The sequence below is a fragment of the Miniopterus natalensis genome, chromosome 1 (genome assembly GCF_054644295.1).
Source record: "Miniopterus natalensis isolate mMinNat1 chromosome 1, mMinNat1.hap1, whole genome shotgun sequence".
In the NCBI taxonomy this organism is placed as follows: Eukaryota; Metazoa; Chordata; class Mammalia; order Chiroptera; family Miniopteridae; genus Miniopterus; species Miniopterus natalensis.
Window position 1 is genome coordinate 22,859,762 of NC_142081.1, and position 18,603 is coordinate 22,878,364.

At 37.3% G+C, this 18,603-nt stretch overlaps 1 protein-coding gene across 10 annotated transcripts in view; it reads right to left on the minus strand.

Annotated features, from left to right (window-relative positions):
• Positions 1 to 18,603, minus strand: part of SIPA1L1 (signal induced proliferation associated 1 like 1) — a 379,703-nt gene that overhangs the window by 167,729 nt on the left and 193,371 nt on the right. The window contains exon 1 of one of the 10 annotated variants that reach the window (XM_087819422.1): positions 15,301 to 15,527. The exons of the other annotated variants lie outside the window; for them this stretch is intronic. The gene's annotated coding sequence lies outside the window, so the exon portion shown is untranslated. Of the gene's footprint in view, positions 1 to 15,300; positions 15,528 to 18,603 lie in introns of those variants that run through there. 10 annotated transcript variants of the gene reach the window in all.

Genomic DNA, 18,603 nt, shown 5'->3' on the forward strand with positions numbered 1-18,603 from the left:
CACACAGGAGCGTCAGGAGCAGAACATGATCCAAAGAGAGCGAGGAAAGTAACAGATGGTGGGCACAGGGACTGGTGGAAATAAGCCCCTGCATTTTAACATAATCTGCTGAATAATCTATACAGAAAGAGGGTAACAAAAACAGCTTAGAAACACAATTTGGAAGGTCACTGAACTTGCCTTTTGGACAAAAATAATGGCATTTTAAAAGCTGACTGGGGTTCTTAAAAGACTGTTGAAGGGATCTGTCTCCAGTAGCACAATTTCTTCCAATCTAACAGATAAGTGGGCAGGAAGTTTCAGCTTTTCCGGCGAGGAAGCAACCCTGACAGATAAAACAGTCTTGGCTTTCTAGGTCTGCATACTTTAAACCACCTTGTCCCTCTTGATGCCATCTTGTCCCTCTATACCGCGTCTAGAATGTAACTGAATACTGTAACTTTCCAGGGATCACAGGAAGCCATTCAGTTAGCAGGGTTGTGCCCAAATATATTAGGAGAGGGACAGATTATGAAAATTCTAGGAACAAAAAAATCGAGGGCATCACATTATACGGATTCACATTCTATATGAGCTTATATCATGAGTGAAATGAAGAGCAAAGGAGTAAAGGAAAAATAAAGGAACTGAAATCCATTCACTATACTGCATTCACAGCTTAACTGATATGTGTGAGAAAATGAACTAGATGCAAAGATAGGCCTATGCAGCAATAATTTAAGTTAAATGCCATAAAAGTTACACAATATTACAAGTGCTACGGAGCTATAAATTAAGAGGAGAGAATTATTAAATGTCAGAGGAGTGAAATGCAGGTGGGAAGAGGAGGGTAAGGAAAGGAAGTCTTCATTTAGTAGGAAAGAGTTAAAATAGGTTTTGAATAATTAAAACGAGCCAGGTAAGAGGAACTAGAACATCGTTCTGAGCGGAAAGAGAATGACCAAAGTCTCGAAGGCATGAATAAGCCAGTCGAGCCTGAAGAGTAACAAGCCATCCAAGGCGGCCAGAACAGGGTGTGCAAGGACATGCTAAAGCTGAGATGACAGACGGGCCTGTCAGTTACACTAAGTCTGAATTTTATCTCAGAGGCACTATGGAGCCACTGGGGTAAGAACTAGGGGAATGAGAACAGAACACAAGGAACAGAGGGGAAGTGACCATTCTCCAGATACGTCTGTAGTTTTGACATTTATAGTCATGGGAATGTTGCACAAAATTTAAAAATTAAATAATTAAAATCAACTAGTATATGGGGTTAACTCAAAATGAAACACAGTCAGTAACAAATGGACTGTGTTTCAAACGTACAACATCACGACACTTTTGGGAGTGCAGAAGTAACCAATCACGTTGGAAACCAGTATCCTGACCATGTACTTTGAGGCTAGAGACAAAACAAAGGGAAAGGCCAGAATGAACTCTATGGCGTTGGACTTGAACCAGAGATAGCAGGGTTTTTAATATATTTCCACAGATGATAGGTGTAGGAGAACAGGGAAGCCAAATGTGGTTTGCAGCAAAATCGGCGAACTCTGACACTAAATGCAAGTGTGGAAAAATCCAAGGGGACCATATTCCAAAATATTTTTTCAGAAAGAAATTAGTTATAGCCCTAGCTGGTTTGCTCAGTGGTTACAGTGTCAGCCCTCAGACTGAAGGGTCTCAGGTATGATTCTGGCCAAATGCATGTAACTCAGCCCTGCAGGAGGTAACCAATAGATATGTCTCTCTCACATCGATGTTTCTCTCTCTCTCTCCCTCCCTTCCACTCTCTCTGAAAAGCAATGGGAAAAATATCCTTGGGTGAAGATTAAAAAAGAAAAAGAAATTAGTTATAAACTAAATTTTTAAATATTAGATGACAAGCTCACTGAAGGCTGGGTGAACACCACCTAATAGTCATTAACAGCTTCCCACAGTTTTGTGCTCAGTATTGTGGATGTTTCCAAAACACAGAAAAATAAGTCCTCCAAGAGATAATAACATAATTCCCCGTAGCTCTGAGCATAATACTGAGCCAAACACCAGGTTAAACAAAACAAAACTGCAGTTCTTGTTTGCTATTTTGGAAAAAGGGTACTTAAATCCCCAAAGTCTAAGTACAACACTTGAAAAAGCATCATCCACACTGTGGCTTTCAAAAGAAATAAAGTACTTAAAGAAAAGACGTAAAAAAATCTGTTATTTTGTTAGCTGGCAACCACAACAGGTGTGATTGCTTCTCTCAGACTCATACCAAATTGACTATGGATTCATTTGAGAATATATTTTTATATAGATATAAAATTATATATATTATATTTCCTACCAAAAAATTATATATATAAACTTTCTACCAAAAAATTAAACAACTTCTCAAATCAGTACAAGCAGTTTAAAAACAAAACACTTAAATGAGCAGAATTGTGCGCAGTCGATCCTCTGACAGTGCTCAGCAGCAGTGTCACCATTTGCTAAACTAACTGACATGGTCAAGGTGAGAATAAAGTACACTCAGGAGCCAACTAACCACCACAAAGCAAAAGGTTCTTCAGCATATAAGGTTGACAAATTTTAACAACTGGGGAAAGCACAAGTTATGTATTTAAATTTAGCAGCAAAGATACCATCTATTTTTCTTGATTTTAAATGTTATAGAATAGTGTTCATAATTTAGAATATTATGGTCCACATTTTATATGGGTGTGAGCATGTACAAAATTTTTTTTTTTAATATAACTTTATTGATTTCAGAGAAAGGAAGGGAGAGGGAAAGAGAGATAGAAACATCAATGATGGGAGAGTCATTGATTGGCTGCCTCCTGCATGCTCCCTACTAGAGATGGAACCCACAACCCGGGCATGTGCCCTGACCGGGAATCGAACCGCGACCTCATGTACAAAATCTTTACAACAGGTGGTAAATTACATAAAGACTTCAAGTGACAGTTCTAGCTGATTCAGCTCCAATTCATTTTGTTTGCTTTCTAACAGCACTACTTTAAAAAGAGCAGTTCCATGGTCCATAGAACAGATTACTATTTTAAGCAGAGGTGACAATCTTCACTTATGTAAGAAGCAATTATACATGTTAACAGAAAGAATGAACTACAACGGAATACACTAGAGATGTGTCAGGAGAAACCATTAGTTTTCACTCTCAAGGGTATGTACTACATGTATCAGTCTAACAGTCATTGGATTTATTAAGTCATAATTTTGCTACATGAATTCTCCGTCTTTTTTTTCCAGAGCACACTGAATAATCAGAAGGCAGTGTTTGCTTTCCCCTCTACAGTAACAACTGTGCATTTGGCTTGAATTCTAAATAATCAGGTTCTTTACGAAATTTTTGAAATTCAGCCAACAGATCTTTTCACTAAAAATAAGCACGAAGGAAACAGGCTCAAATCACAACTGTCATATTTACTCAGAATGGGGAGAACATTCTCTCAGACAAGCTGGATAAATACGCACAGACCTCACTATCACCGTGCATGCTTTACTGTTACTAAAAACAACTTTGTTAAGAACTTGATGCATGAATATTCAATTGGGTGTTTGATGATGTCAGTATCTATGGCCTCAAATTTATTGATATAAAATTTAACCAATCAGATAGTGTCTTTCTACATTGGTTAAGCCTACACACTAGGTGTGATGGTTAGTTTTATATGTTAACTTGGCTAGGCTATAGTACTCAGTTAATCAAATACTAATGTAGGTGTTGCTGTGAAGGTATTTTGTAGATGTAATTAACAGCTACAATCAGTTGACTTTTAAAGGAGATTATCCTCAATAATGTGGGTGGGCCTCATCCAATCAGTTGAAGGCCTTAATCTCAAAGACTAAGGTTTCCTAAAGAAGAAATTCTGCTTCAAGACTTGAGCATCAACTTATGTATTTCTACTGGTTCTGTTTCTCTAGAGAACCTGGATTGATACAATAGGCAAAATGGGAATCCCACTGTGAGTTTCGAAGGTTTTTCAAGTCATACAAGGAAAGAAATGCCTTAATTTAATTCAATTTATCTGAGGAAACAAAGGTATCACGAGCTTACCAAAAGACCATACCTAATGACTGAGATACACCCAACTAACTAAAACAAAAGTAAACTGTGAGATGTGCACTACAGTATCAGAGTTTTAAAAATGCTGAGGGAGGAGCAGGGTAACATTAGTTCTAACTTGGGGTCTGGGAAAGGGGAGGAGGGCTGGAAGGAAATCAAGCAGAGAATGCCAAACCTGAGTAGAGCTGTCCAGGTAAGAACTTACTCATCTAAGCTTTTCAAGCTAACAGTGTTTCAGGACTATGTCCCAGGTGCCTTACCTTGCCTACCCCATCTGATTGTTCCAACAGTATTATGTGGCAGATGCTACTCTTATCCATAATTCTCAGGAGGGACAGAAGAGCTACAGACAGAATTCCACAAGGTGACACAGCTATCTAGTAGCAGTGGATCCCAATTTTAAATGTAGGCCTTGACTTGAGCTACTGAGCTCTATGATTCCCTAATAGTATTTCCCAGGCAGACCAACAAAGCAAAACCACTTCAAGCCAAGAAACCTCATGAGCAATGTCATAGGCGTATCAAAAGTAAGTGGTGCCCGGCTGGGCATGGCTCAGTGGTTGAGCATCGACCTAAGATCCAGAAGATTCTGGTTTGATTCTGGGTCAGGGCACATGCCCGGGTTGGAGGCTCGATCCCCAGCAGGGGGCATGCAGGAGGCAGCCAATCAATGACAACTCTCTCATCATTGATGTTTCTGTCTCTCTCTTTCCCTTTCTCTCTCTGAAATCAATAAAGACATTATATATATATATATATTTAAAAGTAAATGGCAAATTATATTTGAGTTCTGTATATACAGAGAGGGGAGTAAATGGAAACAGCATGAGCAGAAACAGAAAAAGCAAAATTGTATAAAAAGAAAAGATTTCTGGGTCAAAACTGTTAACATCCGTTAACACCCCATAGATTTACCTTTTTTCCTTCCTCCTATTTTAATAAATTTAATAAGAAATATAAAAATATACATAAATTCACAGAAGTACAGGAAATCCCAGTACAGGTGACATCAACAGACCAGAGGAGTGAGAAAATCTAAGAAATGGAAAGCATATAGGTTGAAGACAAAGCTCAATAGATTTGAAAGGCCAGAAACCCCTTAGAAATAAGAAGCTAGATCTCCAAAACCATGTTCCTGGCAGAACCTATGAAAGACTCGAAACTGTGCCAGCATATTCTAGAAGCAACAGACCGCGGATGATGAACCCAGTAATGAAAGAACATGACACCCACGTCAGTCCCTTCTCTCTCTATAAGAAGATATGGGTACATCGGCCCCTAGACTGAAATACCAGAGTGATCCTCGGGACTAGGAAAATGCACAATGTTTCAGATAACGTACAACTTACAGTTTACCTGCTCTGAGAGGGCAAGGAGCCCACACATCGTACGAGAAAACCCACCCTCCCAATATGGCTTGCCCACCTGGCACGGCTCCTGTGAATCAAAGGCCACAGGCGCTCCCGCGAGCGGAATCTCTACAACAGAGTCCAACCTTTTGATTACATCATTTGCTACAGATAAATCTATGATAAAAAACTGAAGGGGTTTAGAACACAACACCCTCAAACACATGGATTTGGGGTAGTATTTTTAGTTAAAGGACTTAAAAAACAACAGGGGCATTAAGGCACTCTGACCTCCCTTTTCTTCCAGAAAACAAAAGATAAAATTCCCCTGTGCAGGATGCTCTCCCTGCACCTGGGGGAAAGGACACTGATCACCAGCGAGAGGGAGCTGAGGCTGAGAAGTGGTGCAAATGAAGCTTTTTAAAATAACCCTAAAAAAATAAAAATAAAAATAACCGTGTTATCTTCCTTCAACGTCCCATAGATTTTACCTTTTCACAACAATGACTCTTTGTTCAAACCAATATATAAACACTTAAGCCTAACTGGGTTTTTTTTATGTCTTCATTTTCCTGCAAAAGATCCCTTGTACGTTCGTTTGTTTGTTTGTTTGTTTGTTTGAAGTGTAGAGTATTCTCCTGTTAATCGTTGTCAACTTACTTCTCAGGCCAGCCAGAGACCCTAGCAAGGCAGAGGAAAGGCTTTACCTCCCCTACACAGCCATCCTAGGAAAATCAGCAACATGGAAAGAAGTATCAAATTCAATGCCTGAGAAAAATAATATGGGAAAACAAAGAACACGTTTTAAAGTATAATAAAGTTCCCCAAGAAATTCAAGGAAATGTGACTGCCACAAAAATACAGACAATAATTATTTTGGGTTAAAACAAGACTACTGGGAAATAAAAGCATGAAGGGCCGATTAGCACTGGGTCACGGAGGTGGCAACTGGATCCCACATCCTGGGCCGCATCCCCCGTGGACACACACAGCTCTGTCCATTATCCTCTCCCTCGGCCTCTTCCCTTCCACCCATAAACATGTTCAAATCTTCCTTAATCCACGAAAAGCTTTTCCCTTAACCCAGATCTCTCTCCAAAATTAAGAAGTAATGAGGGAGTAAGGTGTCAATGACAACTTGGACATTCCCAGCTTAATTAACTGGGTGGATGGTTCTCCCAGTAGACGGACAAAGAAACAAAAGGAAAGATGGGAGATATGAGAGCACTTGGCGATAACATACAGAATTTAAAGTGCCCTTACGGGACGCGCTTATAAACTAGGAGCCTGTAAACTGAACTTGGTCCATAGGCATATTTTCTTTGGCCCACGCAGTGTGTCACAAAAATTCAAACCACCCCTTAAAATTCAGGATATTTAGCATGCAAGTCCTGATTTACAGCTTCTCTTGAAAAACTGGGAGATCTGGTAACTTTGGGCCCATATGCAGCCAAACAGCCTGTATGGGGCCGGCAGTCTCCTACTCTCTAAGGTCCCCAGTACTGTCTTCCTGACCCTGAGCCTATGTCAATGGCCACTTATCACTCCACTCTCTCCGTTGTTTTTCTTAGTGTAGGAAAAAATTTTTTCTTACCCTAAGGCCTGCTTTTACTCATTTACATTGTTGGCCAGGCACTTAAGCTTGTGAATTTGCTGTAAACGAACAAAGTCCAGAAAGGAGTTAAAAAACATGGCTGGTAAGAGAAGCCAGAGCGCAAGTTGTGGTTTCAGGTGAGCTTGAAATAGGCCAAAATGGAAGAAGGTTCAGCTCATGAAAAAGAATGTACAGAAGAGATGGTAACTATGGATGGTCTTTAGGAAACAGCCATCTTGCCAGTAAAAGAAAGATTACAGTAAGTGAAAGGCAAGTTCAAGGAGTGAGAGGGGTCGGGAACGATTTCAAAATTAGTTGATTGTGCACAGATTACAGCCCAAACCCATTCAGTTGTGAGACTAGAGGTAAGAGTCCATTGTTAAATAAACAGCAAAAAAGTCACATCTAAACTACCCATGAAACTGTACTCCATAATAGGGGTTAAGGTTAATTCAGGAAGATGTCTCTTTCATTACTGCCAACATAAATATTAAACCAACAATTTGAAAGCCATTTTTCATTGACTGGAATTATCATGTGATATTTAAATTACTTAAGTTTTATCTTACATGTTAAAAGCATTTTCAAGTAAAAATCAAAGGCAGAAAAAATTATCAAGCACAATTCAACAACCATTTTCCTCAAATTGTTGCATATAAGAGAACCACTTATACTACCATAATAAGAAAACTGGCCAGTTAACAAAGGAAAAAGGTTACCAGGTTTTCCTCCAGATTTCTATGTAGCAAGGAGAGGGAAAAAGTCCATTTAACATGAGAAGATTTACAAGAATTTAAAGCATCACAGTGGCAAAAGCCACTAGAGTCTGTGAACAAGCAGGACTACCTCTATACATTTGGTTTAAAAAAAAATTTAGAAATTCTACAACTTACATGTTTCCCTGTTATAGCGTTTGTACTAGATTATTAGATAGATAAATAGGATATAGAACATGGATGAATTCATAAGGAAATATTGATTCAATATTAAAAAGAATGGAAATGCTCACCCTCATTAACAATCAAGAAATATTAGAGCAAAAATGAAGTAGTCATCATTTTAGAACTATCAAATTGCCAAAGCAATATTTTGTACACTTATAATTATTACATTAGCAAAATAATTTTTGTACATTTGATAGTAAGCCTGAATTAAAACAACCAGTGGCCCTGTAAATTGGGATCACATCTTTTAAAGTAGGTAATGTTTAGCAAAATGTTCAAAACCTTTGTAATCAATGGCACTCCCAGAAATGGATTTTATGTAAAAAATGCAACAGAAGCAAAAGGTTATATGGATAAAAATATACTCTGCTACAATGTTATTTCAAATTAAAAAGATAAGAATCTGGAAGCAAGTCAACTGTCCAACAACAGAAATATTATATAGAAAATTACAGTGTATCAATACTATTATCTATAATTTATTGTCCTTTAATGTGGCAATAATAAAGACCATATGAACCATGGGAAAATAACTGCTATCATGTGAAGGTAAAAAAATAAAATAATATGCCTACCAAGATTACAGCTAGGTAAAAGAAGGGAAGGAAAAAGGGAGGGAGGGAGAGAGGGAGGGAGGGAGGGAGGGAGATGTGTTTGCATGTGGTCAAGCCAAGGATGGAAATACTAAAAAAGTGGAAATAATTACTAATATACTGGAATGATAGATTTATGGAGCATTTCTTTCATGTTTCAATATTCTTTTAATAACATTGCAGATGAAATAGGAAGAAAATCTGGCATCGTGGGATTATAAAATTGGCACAGAGACAAAAACTGCAGTGCTAGGAAAAGAGGCTTGAGAGCTGGGAGACCCAAGTGTAAGAGCAATAAGAGGCTTAACAAATGAACTAAAATTAGAAAGCTACTGGGGACGTCAGAGAGCAGTTTCAGCAAAATGGCAGAGGCATAAATCTTATGCAAAGAATTGATTAATAAGTAACTGAAGTGAGGAAGTATCTGGGACTCGAGCAATGTTGGGAAAGAAGAAACGAGTGGTAATCTGAGGGGAAAAAAGAAATGTAACAGTAGCTTGGGGAAGAATCAGGGCTGAGAAAAGATTTTTTCAGCTACAGCCTAGGAGAGTGAATAATCAGTCAGTAAAGAGAAAAACTGAAAATTTGGAAACAATGAAATGTCTCTTGGAGGCCACATGGCACAAAGTCTCAGGATGCATAGAGTGGGAGGTGGCTTTTTACTCTGTCCCTGAGAAGCACTCACATTTACCTATAGGAATGACAGATACTTTAATGAAAAATTTTATGTCTTTTTAAAATAAGAGACACTGATTGGAACCTGTCTCCAACAGTACTGAGAATAAAAACAAGCAATGCAACTCACATAAATGATTCTCACACTGCCTTCTAAAGAAGCTAGAGCTCCTAAGTTAAACCCCAAATAAAGTAATTGTGTGAGCATGATGAATGTTTTGCATGGGTCTAAAATTCACATTTTTCTTTATTTCAGCATCGCTGAAATCAGGATATGTCTTATTATCGGTGGCATCTTAGCATCGTATCATACTTTGAAAGGCTGTGGTCTTTTCTCTTAATGGTACGTAAAGTAATGAAATGTCTTAGAATTGAAAGCATCTTAAATTCAATAAAATGTGGTATCCCTCTGTCCTTAAGAACTTCTCTCTCGTGTCACTATACAACTACAACAGAAAACATGAGAAGGGGGGGTAGAAACTTGGCACATGCTATTTTAAACTATTTTATTTTATAAAAATATAAAATTGTGAGCATTTCGCCAGGCAGATTTCTGACTCTATAATTATATGATCCCCACAGTCCTGATTCAACAGAGTTTATTCATGCTCATAAATGTAGAACACAAATCACTCATATACACATTTATGTTTCACAGCTCTCTGTATAGTTGATAGCCATCTTACAGTGCAAGAAATGGACATTTAAGGAAAAAGAACAACTAAACCAGCATACTTTCATTTAAACATAATATACTTTAAAACAAAATATGTTTCCATTGAACAAAAATCAGAATCAAGGGCATTTTTATTAAAAATATTAAACTTTAATAGAAATACTACTTAAGGAACTATCACCTACGACAATTTAGAATGCATATTCATATCTTTGAAAGTTTTTGGTAAAGCTAAAATTATTCCAAAATAGTTAACCAAGATCATTAAGTGTGTGTGTGTGTGTATATATATATATATATATATATATATATATATATATGCGTATTAATGATTTTTACTGGCAACTTCATTGGTGTTTTAATCTCCACAAATGGGTTGTCTGGAAAGATAAAAATTTAAAGACAAATACTTAACAGAACATTTATAATATCGAACACCTTTGGAAAGTACCATAATCACAACAATTAGCCATTCCAAATTGCAATGCACTACTCATTTTTAAATGTTTTACAACTGAGGAAACCAAACTTGCCAGCCAGTAAATTCATTATGCCCCCACGTATACTATTGGAAATGTATGAGATAATCAAGTCGATGAAGTTAGCATCTTAAAATGTTTCTTCAGCATAATCAACTATGTCTGGCCAGTGATTTACCCATAAAACATTTGAAGTGATTGTGAATTTAAACATGGGTTCAGCATCAAAGCCAAAACAGGTATCATGCCAGAAAATTTCTTCACAACCTTCTAGTTATACAGCTTTGCAATTTACAAAGCACTTTCACGAGCATTGTTCTTTGAATAAAATGAGCTATGCTATCAAACATAAGTTCAGATGTTCCGATTTTTTTAAATAATATTATCTACACCGTTTGAGGCTAAACTTAGGTCAAGTTCATCACACTGACATACAGTAAGCACATTTTTTTCAATGGGGGTCACAGGTATAATGGCTACAAAATTTCAATACCATCACCCAGGATAGATGTTACATGATCATCACCCAAGCCACTGCAACTAATTGTGTCCTATATAAACGAAAATACACAGTAAAATTCCAACTTCCAGGATTTTATCACTGTCTTCTATAAAATGTGAAGACAATCAACATTTTCTTTTTTTTTTTTACTTGCTAATTGATTTTCATTCTTTTTAAAAACATTTTCTGATTATTTAATATAAACAACACACTATGTTAGGAGAAATAAACAGTTCCTGCCCTCAAGAAAATTATAGCCTCCAGGGAAAAGGAATATAAAAAACCTTAATATATGGCAGAATATGTTAAGTGCTAGAGCTTTATAAAAACACAAAGGTGATAAAATTATATTAGCTAAGAAGTATATTACACCATAAGTAGATTTACATTATTGCAAATAAAACATATTCTCTCTGGACTAACAGGATCACTAGTAATAAGACTTACTAGCACCTTATTTTAGTTCTCTGCAACATTTTTTTTTTGAATCCTCACCTTAGGATATGTTTTTATTGATTTTTTTTTTTTTTTTTTCTGAGAGAGAGAGAAACATCAATCTGTTGTTTCCTACACACACCCTGACTAGGGATCAAACCCGAAACCTAGGTATGCGCCCTGACTGGGAATCGAACCTGCAACCTTTTGGGGTATGGGACAATGCTCCAACCAACTGAACCACCTGGCCAGGGAAAGTTCTCTGTAACATTTTTTTAAAACACAGACAGGCTTCATATTTCATAAACCCACTGTAGTTTATTTCTAACCTAATAGCCAAGAAATGTTGTTTCTGGCCCTTTAAAATACCCAGACTTCAAAGATCCTTAAAGTAGTACAATATTGTGATACATAAGAATTATATATTTAGTCATTCAGGTGACCAAATATGTAGATGGTCTTTGTTCAGTCAGCTTCCTGGCTCACAGCTCCCTAAACTCTTGTAATTGCTTAAGTGATGAGAGCTTCAAGGTGTCTCTCACTCAGTGTTAAAGAGGTGACAGAGGTGACTTTAACATTGAGGAGCCAACCATTTGAACTTTCAGTCTCACCTTCCCCCAACCTCCGGGGAGGAGGCAAGGGCAGGAGAATGGCCAATGATTTAATCCATCATGTCTAGCAAGAAAGTGTCCACAGAAGTCCGAAAGGACAGGGATCGGAGAGCTGGTGAACACTTGGAAACTTGGAGAGAGTGGCCTCCCGGGAGGGGACATGGAAGCCCTGAGCCCTTCCTACATACCCAGCCCTATGTATCTCTTCATCTGGCTGTTGATTCATATCCTTTAATCCTCTCATAAATCAGTAACCTAGTGAGTCAAGGGGTTTCCTGAGTTCTGTGAACCATTGTAGCAAATTAATCAATCCCAAGGAGGGGGTTGTGGGAACATTTGATTTATAGCCAGTTGGTCAGAAGTACAGACAACCACCTGGACTTGTGGCTGGCGTCTGAGGTGTGTGAGGGGCTGGGGCCAGGGGAGGCGATTTTATAGGACTACACCCTTAACCTGTGGAGTCTGATGGTATCTACAGGTAGATAGGCATCAGAATTGAGTTGAAATGTAGGACACCCAAGTCGGTGGCCAGAGAATTGCTTGTTAGTGTGGGGAACCCCACCCCCACAGTGGAACTGAGTCCAGGGACCCCAAAAAATAGCCAAATAAAAGCATCAGCCCTTGAAGGTAAAAAAGGTTTATAAGAACAATTATGGCAAAGAATTTAAATCACTTGTTCCCATTTCAGGATGTAACATGAAGAAGGTTTAAAAAAAAATAAAAAGGTAGGTTCAATGGGTTTTTTAAAAATAAACTTTTATAAAAGTTAAAATATAAGTATTAAAATCCTAAGTGTACGCCTTTCAGAATTTGCACAAAGTGAACCCACCCATGTAACTACTACTCAATCAAGTTGTGGCTCAGTTGGTTGGGCGTCGTCCTGTGCACCATAAGGTTGCTGGTTCAATCCCCGTCAGGGCACATACCTGGGTTTCAGACTCGATCCCAGTAGGTGGTGTGCAGGAGGCAGCTGATTGATGTTTAGCTCTCACATTGATGTTTCTCTCTCCCTCTCCCTCTAAAAATCAATTAAGAAAATCTTAAAAAGAAAAAAGGGAGGGAGGGAGGGAGAGAGGGAGGGCATTCCTAATACCTCAGAAGCCACCCTCACAGGTCCTCAGTAACTTCCAAAGCCAGCAACCATTATGACTTCTAGGACCAAAGATTGGTTCTGCCTGTTTCTGAACTGGCCATTCTACAGCACAACAAAAGCAATTTATTTAAATGAGGTCGGAGTATGCTGCCTTCTTTCACTCAATCCTGTGAACCTCATCTATGCTGTAACAGGAAGCATTAGTTCCATCATATGAACATACTACAATACGTTTCTCCATTTACTATTAAAAGAACATTTTACCTTTTCCTAGTTTGGCATTAGTACAAACAATGCTGCTACGAATACTTTTGGGCATGTTCTTTAGGGCACATATGCGTATGTTTCTGTTGAGTTTGTATACACCTAGGAGTGGAACGGCTGTATCAAAGGACCCACTGCTACTCCCACTGGCAGAGTGAATGAGTTCCAGCCACTCTATACTTGGAATTATCAGTCTTTTTCATTCTGATGAGAATATAGTTATATCATTACAATTTTAATTTGCATTTCTCTTATAAGAAATGATTTTGAAAACCTTTTAAAAGACTTATTGGCCAGCTGAGTATCTTCTTTTGTTAACTACCCATTCAAGACTTACTGTCTTTAGCCAGCTGAAGGGTAAGAGGGAATGGAGAGTGCAGCTTATATGGGTTTGTAGTTCTTTATATGTTCTGGATGACTCCTGTTACATAGAGATCTACAGAGATAATATAAAATATCTTCTCCCACTGAGTAAGTTGCCTTTTCGCTCCTTACCAATGTTCTTTGATGAAGAGAAAGTATTCTAATGTAGTTCAACTTATCAATTTCTTTCTTTCTTATTAATCTCAACAGAATTCAAATATGACTCCCCAAATGTAAAACGAGGAACATTTAGATTACTTTCAATTAATATACTGCCATGTTTAAACTGTCACTTTAAATAAGTTTATACAAAGATTTTAACCTCTAACAAAGTAAGTGTAGATAATTGTTCAACGAAAACATCTCAGGGCCATTTTAGTGTGAAATGATATAATTAGGAACTGGATCCCTAATGGGGCAAACCCCATATGAATGACCTCCACCCCAGTCAGGGGCATTTTAAATTTCTACTTTCATTTGAACACTTTTGAACAATAGTTATTAAAGATAAGTTCTGCTTGACTATCATGAAGAAATCTGGGAATCTAAGTAAATATTTTTTAAAAGGGGGCCCCCCAAAATAAATTACATCTCTGAATACCTCACAGCTAAAATTAGGGTGCTGGTCATTTAGAACATTAACAACCTTTCTCTTATACTTCCACTTACATAAAAGGAATTACTATCCTACTTCACATCCTGAAATGAGAACCAAAAATAACTGAGGAAAATAGAGCTGTTAGACTGATCATTTAAGATATGATATCTGCATAACAAATTATCATATTATAATATATTTACATAGATTCTAAAGAAGAACTTGCCTGGCAATATAAGGCAGCAAAGCAACAAAATACTTTAGAGACTTAAGTAAATATGATCAAGAATACACAGTAGACACTGCGCTCATATTAATTACATATGTGGGAACAGTTTCCTTTTCTATTTTTATAATCTTTGTGTCAAACCACTGAGCTTCTAATCAAGTTTTACTTATAGTGAATTCATCAAATGACATGATGAATACCAGAAAAGAATCAACTTTGCAACCCATGATTTAAACATTTCACTTAGGCAACAATGATTTGAGGAATAAACTTTTTCTTGATCAGTTTAGCTTAGTTAGTTTAGGTTGGTATTAATAATTCATATCGGCCCTCAGTTAGAAGAACTTACAAGTATCCTAAACTTTCATAAAAAACTTTCAACAAAAATATGCCACCCTACATGTCTGTAAAGAACATTTGTTTAACCATCTACCTGTGGTTAAATAGCACAAACTAAAAACCGTACTTCACACTTCACCCTGTCCTGGCTGCTCATGAACAGCAACATCTAACTGATTAGGAAAACTCCATCTGAAAAACCTCTGCTCACCCCACAATGGCAAAAAAAAAAAAAAAAGCAACAAAGCTGGTAGAAAAATTACACTGGGGGAAGAAAAAACTATTATAATAAATCCAGGGTTGCTCAACAGCAGTCAGATTACTTCTGAAAAATAGTAGAACATATATTGCAAGTTACATTGTTTATTCAGCCCATAAACAATGCTTGGTGCACGTAGATTCACATTCAGACCCTCACAGCAATTCCATGGCCCCCATTTGAGAAGCAGTAAAACAGATGTTGAGAGTTTATGTACTTTACGCAGAGAAGAGCTCCCACAGCATTTACCGAGAGCACTTCACTATTCTTTGCAAACGCAATTCTAACAGGCATCACGATCATTTCATAAAAGCAGTCATCCGGCATGGTCATGGGGAGCAGAGCTGCTGCCAGGGCCTGCCGCACAGCAGCAGCAGAGTAAAGCCTGAAAGACACGAGAAGCCATATACCACTCGACAGCCCTTGAAAGCTTCCTGGCAATTCCAAACCCATATAATAATTATAGCTGATAACAATGACCTCTGTTATCGAGATTATATTCAGTGTGCTTAAAATATTTTTTCTCAGAAATGGTTAACACAGAAAATTTAAAGCTAAAAGAGGACACTTCAAAGAGGATCTAAGGGTGGCAAATACATTAAGATGTCTAAAATCATTTGCCATTAGAAAGAAACTGTACAAATTAAAGCCATGATGAGGTACTGCTACACACCTATTAGAATGGCTAGAATAAAAAATACTGGAAATACCATTTGGTATAGGAAGCAAAGGGAACTCTCAAGCATTGCTGGTGGGAATGCAGAATGATGTACTGCTCTTGAAAACGGTTTGGCAGCTTCTTATAAAGTTTAACATGCACTTACCCTATGACCTAGAAACCACACACCTGGGTATCTACCCAAGAGAAATGAAAACTTAGGTTAACAGAAAAACCTGAACACATATGTTTATAGCAGGTCTGCTTGTAATCACCCCAGCAAGAAACAACCAGAGTTCCTGCAACAGGCAAATATATAAACAAACAGGTACACCCACACAATGGAACAGTCAGCAGTGAAAAGGAATGAACGACTGATATAGGCAACAACTGACCAACCTCGAAGGCATGCTAAGTGAAGGAAGCTAGTCTCACAAGGTTAAATACCGCACAGCTCTGCGTGACACTCTAATTTATTAAGTTAACATTCTCAAAAAGACAGACTACAGGAATGGAGTATAGAACAGTAGTTGCCGTGGGACATGGGTGGGAGAAGTGACTACAGGGACTGCTTGAGGAGTTTTGGGGTTACTGTATACATGCATGATAGTTGAAAGCTATGTGGTCATTTAAGAGGGTTCTTCTACTTTAACTCACTATCATGGATATAAATAAAATGCTATGAAAATGTGGCAGACTTGAAAAATATACAAAGGACTGAAAAAAAAAAGTTAAAATGTATAGGATGCACTAAAGCAGTTGTTAAAGAGAATTTTATAGCATTAAGTTTAAGCCTAAGTTAGAAAGTAAAAGAGATCTCAATTCATTTCCACTTTAAGAAACTAGGTAGAGTAAAATAAACCCAAAGTAAGCAAAAGGAAGAACATTAAGTTTGGGGGGGGGGGAATCAATGAAACTGAAAATAGGAAAACAATAGAGAAAAAACTGAAACCAAAGTTGTTTCTTTAAAATGGTCAATAAAGTTGATGAACCTTTGTTCAGACTGACCAAGAAAAAACAGAAAAAGACACCAGTTACCAAAATCAGGAATGTAAGAGGCAGCATCACTACTGACCATAGAGAAAGAGGTAAGGAAATATTAGGAAAAGCTGTATTCCTCCAAGTTAGACAATTTAGATGAAGTGGACAAATTCATAAAGACATAAATTAGCAAGACTGGTTCAAGAAGAAACAGAAAATCTGAAAAGGCTTATAGCAAGAAATTCAACTAGTAATTTCAAATCTTCTCACAAAGGAAATCCCAGGCCCAGAGGGTGTCACTGCTGCAGTCTGTAGTATGTTTAAATAATAATGTCAATTCTTCACAAACTTTTCCAGAAAATAGAGAGAACATTTCCCAACTCGTTCTACAAATTCAATGCTATCCTGATACCAAAGCCAGACATCACACACAAAAAAGAGAACATATGGATCAATATTCCTCATGAATATATACACAAAAAATTCTCAATTAGTAAACCAAATTCAGCAATACATAAAAAAAATTAGGTACTATTACCAAATAGGATTCATCCTAGGAATTCAAGTCTGATTTAACTCCTGAAAACAGATTAACATAATGTAACATCTGAAAGCTAATTCATTTAATACAATGTTAATATATAGTAAATGACAAAAATCATTATATCAACATATACAGACAAAATTCAACACCTACTTGTGATTTTTTTAAAACCCTCAGCAAACTAGGAACAGAGGGAGCATCCTCAACCTGATAAAGGGTATCTGTGCAAAACCTACAGGTAACATCATACTTAACCATACAAGACTTTCCTCCAACATCAGGAAGAAGAGAAAGATGTCCACTCCCACTAATTCTACTCAGTATTCTACTGGAGGTTCCAGCTAGTGCAATAACGCAAAAAACAAACAAACATAAAGGTGTCCAATTTAAAAAGGAAGACTTAAAACTGACAGCTTTCGAAGCCTCACTATCTAGGTTTTTCCATAACCTCACGCACGTACTACCCAACTAGACAAATCATGTTGAAAAACAAGAACCGCCAATGTGCTTTTTGTATGGTAAATATTAAACCACCAATTTCCCTTAGCATGGCTTGTCAACATTATCAGTGATCAGGGAAACAAAAGTTCTTTGACGAAATAAACAAACACAAACGAGAAACTGAACATATGAATTCAAAGACTAACAGAAGAAAACATTTGAATTAAAACCTATTCATCTTAAAATATCTGACATGCTTTCCAAGTGTAGATATAGTTTAATGTTATCTTAATCCATTTGAATAAAATTATTTTACGCTTTATAATATCGGCTTCACCCTGACACAACATGCATAACTTCTGTTCCACTGTTTAAGAGAGAGGAAGCAATAATTTGAGTTTTCAATATGAACTCAGGTTATATATTCTGATGAGGGCTACTTTCACAGTGATACTTACGATGAAATACTCCTTTTTATTTGTCAATACTGTGTCCTTAGAGAGACATAGTGAAGGTCTCCTCAGTCACCAGGGTCCATCAATTTAATTACTTCACTAGTCCCTAGTCGCATACTCAAAAAACATAACTCTATATTGCACACAAACACAGTTATTAAACCATACTTGGCACCTACCCAAGTAGTTGTTCAGTAAGTATTTTTGCAGGGAGGATAGAGGGACAGGCATCATAGACGTGCACCTCTGATGGGAACTGAGTTGGAAATTGGAGAACACAGTACAGAAGTGAAAGGGGTCCTGTACCCTGCTTTCCAGTGCAACAAAAAGGAAGATAAATGTATGAAAATGCCATTTACTTCTCTCAGAGAAAAAGTAGAGAAATTTATCTCAACCTTTGCAAGTACAATTAAAGCTGCTTCTAGACCCACCTACGGAGCAAGTAACCACCTTGGTGAAGCCCAGTGACTGAA